At 43.6% G+C, this 8,265-nt stretch overlaps 1 non-coding gene and 1 pseudogene across 1 annotated transcript in view; one reads left to right on the forward strand and one right to left on the reverse strand.

Annotated features, from left to right (window-relative positions):
* Positions 1-48, reverse strand: part of TRNAS-UGA (transfer RNA serine (anticodon UGA)) — an 87-nt gene extending 39 nt beyond the window's left edge. Inside the window, exon 1 of the tRNA in view lies at positions 1-48. This exon is cut by the window's left edge and continues 39 nt beyond it. This is a non-coding gene — a tRNA (tRNA-Ser).
* A 4,047-nt stretch (positions 49-4,095) lies between these two features.
* LOC148582763 (germin-like protein 9-3) lies at positions 4,096-5,142 on the forward strand (annotated as a pseudogene).
* Positions 5,143-8,265: the final 3,123 nt, after the last annotated feature.

Below are 8,265 nucleotides of genomic sequence, written 5' to 3' on the forward strand. Positions count from 1 at the left end.
TACTTCGGTTTTCAAGACCGACTCTTTCAACCGCTCAGACATCCATCCCCTTCGCGCTTCGCCCGCCCTATCTATCCGCGCGCTGGCAGGTAGGGGCTTATCTATGTGATTCGGTACGCTTTGCTTGCGCCTATCGGCGGACTCTATTGCCTGCCGGTTAGCGAAACTTTTCCGGTAGTACGAATCGCTACGCTTCGCTTGTTTCTATATGATAATATGCACCTTGGTTGCTGCGCTCCCCGCGGGTAATAGCAAGAGAGTGAAGAACGAATGATCTTCCAAACAAAAAGAGTGATTGAGTCCGACTCAAGCGAGTGAGTGAAAGGCGTGGCAAGAGAGCGAGTTCGACTCGCGAACGATCAGCAAGTGAAGGACCGATCCTTTTGCGCCAGTACTGTTGCGAGACTGGTACTTGGCGGCTCACGAGCAACATATAGACTAAGGTTGCCCATCACTCCCTCGCTCTTTTTTGAAGGAATTATTATCGCTTAGCGCTTGTGCTAAGGAACTTTCTATTCTCTTTCGTCTATGGTTCCTCCATAAGAACACTGAACGCCCAGCTTCGCAGAGCAGCTCTCTCCCCAGCCCACAGCATAGTGTGGAATCTGGATCGTTTCATCGAGCACCATTTCTTTTAGATATAAAGGTGTTCTGACTCTATTGGATCAAGTCACAATCTACGCCTTTGCCTCTGTGTCCTTTGCCTTCGCTGTTGGGTACACAGCTGGCTTTATCTTTATCATAAGAATGGATACCACCTATGCCTCTCCTGCTGGGTCTCGATGTGCTGGATCTTCACCTCCTGGAGCCGGAACTTGATATGTAACTAAGGAAGCAAGTCCTGTAGCATTTTGTCCCGTAGGGTATTGTCCTGTAGGGTCCTATTCCGGCTCTCGATCTAGAGCTACTGGTTTAACAACTGCTATTCGTGGTTATAGTGGTGCTTCAATAACATCCTCAATAGCATTGCCAATATCAAAAGCTAGATCGACTGCTGGTGTGGCTTTACTGGTCTTGGCTATGCTTATACCTTAGCTTATATAGGATCTGTACTTGGATATGCTACTGTAGGTACTCAGACTGTCACCCTCGTATCTGCTGGATATGGATATGGATCTGTGGTCTCCACTTATAGATAGTGCATCCTGGACAGATTGTCTTTTCTCGAAGCTCTAATTGTGGAAGACTTCTCACCATGCTGCGATTCATCAAGATTCGCAACTTCTTGTATTCTACGTGCCCCAACAGCGCATGCCATAGAAACGGTTTCATTCTTCTGCGTTCGATCCACGTATGCTGATTCGGCAGACATTACATATATTGACTCGACTCTCTTTCCTATTGACTCGAGGAAGAAAGGGTCCCCTATTATATTATCTGCAGATTGGAATATATTTTTACACTCTCAGGGCCAAACCAAATAAGGTAACCTTATTTTTCAAGCTGGGACCGGTTATATAATAGAGGGAGCAGGTTCTTCTCCATTCCGGGCACGTGATATACGTTCTTAAGCATCGCATAATCCTTGCTGCATCAAGGTATTATTATCGCTTAGCGCTTGTGCTAAGGAATGCATATAGCATTCTCGATATGAGAGATTGGCAGCCTAGCATTATTGGCTGTCATAACCACTCGGCTTCCTTGGTATTCGGACTTGCTGAGGAGTTTGCTTTCATCTCAAGTCATATGCTTTGAACACCCTGAGTTGACTATCCAGTCTGGACTGTAGTCCAATCTATCCGGGCTCTTTCTTTTTCTGCGAAGCTTGCCGAGGTTTCTGGCACATCAGTCACCAGAGCTATTTCCTCAAGCTCTGCATCGATCGCATTGACCGCAATTTCGAATGTTTCAACGTCTTCTTCATTCCATTTTGGACGTGAATCAAGGCTGGGAACATCTGCTCCAGCCGGTCTTCATCAAAGAATCATCCTTCATCCCCTACCTGGAACGGCCATATCAAAGAAGGAGATCTGATCTACTAAGTTAAGGAAGTAGTTAAAGCGAGACTGTTAAGGAGAGGAAGCGATAGCTAGCTCGACCGGCAGGGAGAGGAAGAGATGGCTACAGACTAAAAGAAGGAGAGAGATAGCTACAGCTAATTTGATCCATCTTGTTAGAAAGCCACAGGAAGAAGAAAGCTCCAATCTAATACATTATTATCATTATCCGTCCTTCTCTTCCTATAACAGGAGCTTGAGAGATCTTATTGGTTCTAAAATGCAATCTATCTTGTTATTAACCTAGAGGAGATACAAGACAATGTAACAAGATAAGACAATCTGAAAACAAGAATATTGTCTGATAGATAGATGCAAGGGAAGAAAGAAGATAGAAGTCCCTCTTAACTTGCTTCCTATAGCCAGATAGATAAGACGATGTTACTGAAAGTATAAGGTCTGCACCGTCTTATCTATCTGGCTAGACTGCCTTTCCTATCGAGTATCTTTGTAGGATTGCTATCCTATGAGTGAGAGTCCGCAGCCGCTAGAAGTCCCTATCAGCCGTTAAGATGCTAGCTTCTATCATCAGATGCCTCTTCTCCTCGAGGTAAGAAGCCGTCTTTGAAGTCTTAGCTCTCTCTTCTCTCCGGCAAGATGGGTCTTCCTTTCCCTATGGTCAAGCTGTTTCACACCTTAGCACAAGCGCTAAGCGATAATAATTCCTTTTATAAGCTACAAGCATAAAACGAAACCCTAGTGATAACTTAGGACGAAAATAACCCTTAAAACATCCTAAACCGACTTAAAATCGTAAAAGAAACCCTAAATTTGCTGCCCGTTCGAACGGTAGTACAGGCCCGTTAGAACGGCTCTTCTGTCGAACTTTTTCTTTCGAATCCAGCCACGTAATCTTCGCGCAATAACCCCCCTATACTATATGCGTGTTCTACATCACTCTCTCTCATCCAAAGAAAACAAAGACTATTCTCTGACTAGAATTTTCTTTCCCACCAAATTGTGCTACCTTTATTGGCAATGCTATTGGTTCTTGTAAATAATGTGAACCCCAAATTAATTTAAATGTAATTCGAAGATCTTACGATCTACCTACGAGGAGCAAATGTCACCTTATAAACTGATATATTTTTGAAGTCAAAGAACTTTCCAGATATTAGTCACATTATTATATTTGAATTTCCTACACATTACCACTGCCTTCAACACATTATGTAGTAACAATCTAATACATCGGAATACACTCAGTAATATTATAAACAGTAGCAGTAGGCATAATTTTATTAGAGGTTCAAGTGGAAATTAAGTTTAGGCCTTGGCTGGAAAACCTGCCTTGATCTTCTGTAATAAGTGGCAAACCAGTTTCAAAAGCTTTAGCAAGGCTGTTATCATTAAGGCCAGTAATATACACTGCGGCAGGAATGAACACAGTTCCAGAAGGCCGGAAGAGCGATGGTGAGTTATCAGCATTGGACTTATGGTGATAGTGCACTAGCCCCTTGGAAACATGAACATATCCTCGAGTTGGAGAGTTTGGGTGTAAATTTTGATGGTTCTGTCAATGATACTTACCTCAAGGCTACCAGCCATAACAAAGAGGAGCTCTGGCAGAATGTGGATGGGTGTGAGGTGGGTTGACGCCTCTTGCCGGGTTCTCAAGTACCGTGAAAGAGTTGCTTTGGCCATTTAGAACTGGGAACTCAAATACTAGCCTTTGTCAATTTAGTATTTGCGGGTGGTATCAAAGGTTCTGCACATTGAAGTGAAGGTGATGAAGTTCCAATCAACGGCTTTCAAGTTTTCTGAGGGTTATGATATTTATTTGCCGTGATCTCTGAAACACTAGTATCACCCATTACAACTATTTGAAAGAAAAGAATGTATTTAACAAAATTTTGGCTGGTACAGAAATGGATGGAAGTCCAAGAGATGTAATGCTTTTGTTTTGATGGCTGCCACTAGAAAAGTATAGGGTTGAGTTGTTGAACTTTGTTTCTGATTGCCAAAGTTGCATGTTTGCTGGCCGGCTATTGTTGGTATTCTCTTTATATTTAGCTCCAACTAAGAAACACATCTGGAAGAAGCATTGATGTTGGAACTTCCGTCATTATTATTGTTAACATGGAGAACAACAATTTCCTAAACATGGAAAAGTAAATAATGTCAATAGGTTTTCTTGATTCTACGGCAAAGGTATCCACTTGAGAATAGCAAGAAAATTAGTTAAAACAAGGACATTGTAGTTTCAAATTGCACCTCCTGTTTCATAGGCCTGCACAACTTGTAAATGCCGCGTTGCTTCCTATTATTTTCCTCTAACAATTACCATCCTGCTGTTGAAGGCCCAAGTAACAGGCAATACATCATTAACATATTCTATAAGCTCCTTTTTTTTTCGCTTTCAGCTTCTCTGCCATGGCCTTTATGACATGTAAGCACGAATTGATATTCAAACTAGTTCTTGCATTTGCTATTTTCCATATGGCGATTGCTGGGGATGCAGACATCATCTCAGATTTTATAGTCCCACCAAATCAACGTTGATGGCAACTTCTTCACATATACTGGCATGAGGGCTATAGTTCGGGCAGCCCCACCGACAACTTTTAAGGTTTTGAAAGCGAGCATGGCTGAGTTCCCAGCCCCCTCAATGGCCAGAGTGTTTCGTATGCAGTTCTCCAATACCCAGCTGGCTCCGTCAACCCGCCTCACACCCATCCCCGCTCAGCTGAGCTTTTGTTTCTCGTTGATGGATCCCTTGAAGTTGGATTTGTTGACACGACAAACAAGCTCTTTACTCAGAAGCTCCAAGTCGGTGACTTGTTTGTTTTTCCAAAAGGACTTATTCACTACCAGTACAATAGTGATGCAAAGAATTCTGCAATAGCTGTTTCAGCATTTGGAAGTGCAAATGCTGGAACTTTGTCAATCCCTAATACAGTTTTCACCACCGGCATTGATGATGGGATCTTGGCGAAGTCTTTCAAGACTGATGTTGCCACCATTCAGGCAATTAAAGCAGGGCTTGCGCCCAAGGCTTGAGATAACAGACCCTTGATAGTAATTGAAGGGTAATTTTTCTTTTTTAACTCTATTTTCCTGTAGTGAAAAAATTACCCGTAATAAGGCATTCAATGATTAGTCGAAGGCTTACCCTTGTAGTTGGCTTGCAAAAGGTTAGTAGAAGATGATTTAATATATTCCAAAAAGGCAATCTTAAAAAATGGCGCCAAGTATTCCTCAGCACAAGCGCTAAGCGATAATAATTCCTCTACTGTTGTATTTTTCATTTTGGATGGGCACTACTCTTGTATTTATATATCCTACGTGAACTTGATGCTTTGGCATTCACTGTTTCAATTTGAATCAACTCTTGGAAAGTGTCAGCAGCAGCTGTTGGATGAGGCATGTATCACATTGTCTCTGTGTTTCCATTACGTATGAGATACAAGTACATTTCTTAGAAACAGCTTAGTAAACCATTTGCAATAAGTTTTGAGGCGTCTTTAGTTTGTCATAAACAAATTTCTACTTGTTTGCAAAACGCCTTTACTATTTTAGACAATTAATGCTTTCGCGCTAGCGCGCATCCGTTTTCTTGCTTCCGGAACATAAGACTTCAAAAGCTGCCTTTGAGAGATGCATCCCCTACCGAATCCATTTTTTTAGGTAATCCTATCAATCTCCTCCTCCCGTCTTGCCATCATAGTTGTTCGACCTTGAAGCAAGCATCAGTCTCTGGCTTTCTTGGATGTTAAAGATGTTGTTCTACAGTAGCGATAGGTCTCCCCCTTCGAGAGACAATTGATAGATGAACCCTACTTGTGGAGACATCCCCATACCCATGGGAAGAATGGAACATCTCGGGCATCAGCGATATAGTGGACAGCTTGGATAGAATCGGTAGCCACTAACACACGGTTGAGCTGCAAATCAATAGCAATCTTAAGGCCCTTCTCAATAGCCTCAAGCTCATGAAAGATAACCATAGAAGGTTCCCTCGCACTAGCGTCGGCCACTAAGGGTACTCCTCTGTAATCGCGGATTAAGCCACCCGAACCACCTAACTCATCTTTTAAAGATCCATCCGAGTTGATCAGCCAAGTACCTGCAGGTGGAGGAAGCCATTTACACGGTATAGACCCGATGTGTTCATAATCAGCATTAATGTGCCAGCTGCAAAGGAATTCCCTACTCCGAGCCGAATCAATAGCCTTAAGTTTTCTAGATGAGAAGCGCAGCCGGGTATCCGAACTGATCTTGGAAATGTTGGCCTTATTAAAGGGTGGTCTACGATCAGAAGAGGCGAGTCTTCTAAAACTAAAAAGAAAGAATCAATGGCGATACAAGTCGCTGGACAGGAAAAGCCCAACGCCCCTGCGCAAAAGAACGAAAACGGGGATGAAAAGAAGCAGGCAAAGAAAATCTCTCTCAAAGAACGACTCTCTAAAGTCGGAAATTTCGATGAAAGCAAGGTATTATTATCGCTTAGCGCTTGTGCTAAGGTAGACGCCATCTTTGACATGTTGATCGCTAACGGTCAGCTGACTCTACCTCCGTGTAAGCGACCCGCCGAGATCGATAAAGTTGATGATTCCAACTACTGCCGGTACCACAGGTCGTGGGACATACACTAAGACAGTGTTTTGTCTTTAAAGAGCTGGTGCAAGAAGGCCTCCGGACAAAGGCATTAACACTCGGAGAAGAAGAAAAGAAAGCGACTACCAACATGGTGTCTATAAGGTTTGGAGCACTGCAACCAGTCTCTATACCCGTCGAAGAGATGGATCCTCTGGACACCGAAGTTCGGGCAGACCGGAGTCTCATTGAAATGAGTTTTGGCCCACCCACCTAAACGAGGAGGTTTTTATCCCTGCTATAGTCACTGCCATGCCCCAACAGCCGAAACTCAAATTAAAGAACGTAAGAGAAGTGAAAGATGATAAAAATAGAAGTAAGAAGCAGCCTAAGAAGAAGGAAAAAGTGCCCGATGACTCCCCAAAGCAAGAATTAAGGGTTCCGGTCACCCTTGCGGACCACCTGAAATCCAAGAGAGCAACAAAACCACTCCTCAGATGAAGACCAAGAGGTTTCATCATGCAACATGATAACGGTGGGCCCTGCTTCGGCAAAGAAAGAAGAAAGGCTAACTTCCCTGATTCCTGTTCTAGAGCCGAGAGAAGAATGCACACTGCCTACCCTAATCGAGTTGCTTGAAGATTGCGAGATTAGCGATAGCGATGCTATTAAAGATAAGGGGAAGCCTTCTCTCGAATGTATGAAGGGTGGTCGTAGATCAGGGCTTCGCGACGTCGGCTTTATTAGGGAGGAAGAGCACCCGGACTGGCTTGCAAATATTGTCCCCGTCACTAAAAAGAACGGGCAGACTTCCTAATATGGTCTGCATAGACTTCCGTAATTTAAATGATGCATGTCCTAAAGATGAATTTCCATTGCCTATCACAGAAAGAATTCTAGATAAGACTTTCGGCTACGAGCGCATGTCTTTCATGGATGGTGACGGAACGGAATAAAATCTAAAGGTATAATCAAAAAAAATGCACCCGGACGACCTCTACAGATTTGCTCATTCCGCACCCCTTTCGGCCTGATCGTAGACCACCCTTATCCTTATAGTTTCATGCCCTTCGGGTTAAAGAATGCAGGAGCAACAACTCTACTGGCTATGACGCAAATCTTCAGAGAGATGTTGCATAAAACCGTAGAATGCTACGTGGATGACCTGGCCGTAAAAAGCCGTAAAGGGCTCGACCACTTGGCAGATTTACGACAAGTCTTCCTTAGGCTTAGGCAACACAACCTGAAGATGAACCCTCTAAAGTGCTTCTTCGGAGTATCGTCAGGGAAATTCCTCGGATTCATAGTACGAAAGAAACAAGCAAGGGATTGAGCTTTAGAAAGCCGTTGCTTGTTGGGGTGAAGTTCTTTGGCGTGCCCCTGGAGTTTTGGACTCCCAATGGCTTGAGTTAGATTGCCAGTGCTGTTGGTAAACCACTGCACACAGCTTGTAGGGGAAGGCTAACTGCTGCTAAGAGCAGGATTTGTTTTGCTAGAATCTGTGTTGAGATCGATGCGTCTTCTGACTTTGTGGAAGAGTTTGATTTACAGTGTGGGAATGGGGATTGGACTACGGTTTTTGCAGAGCGCAGAAGGTCTCCTGCCCGGTGCCCTGCTTCTTGTCTTTTTGGCCATTCTGCTTCCGCATGCTTGAAGAAGAGTAATCAAGCTGCCCCTCATAAGAATAGAGCCACCACCTCTGAGAGTGAGTGGACTGATGTAAGGAAGAAGA

The sequence above is a fragment of the Corylus avellana genome, unplaced genomic scaffold, assembly GCF_965113065.1.
Source record: "Corylus avellana unplaced genomic scaffold, dhCorAvel1.hap1.2 HAP1_SCAFFOLD_25, whole genome shotgun sequence".
Taxonomy (NCBI): domain Eukaryota; kingdom Viridiplantae; phylum Streptophyta; class Magnoliopsida; order Fagales; family Betulaceae; genus Corylus; species Corylus avellana.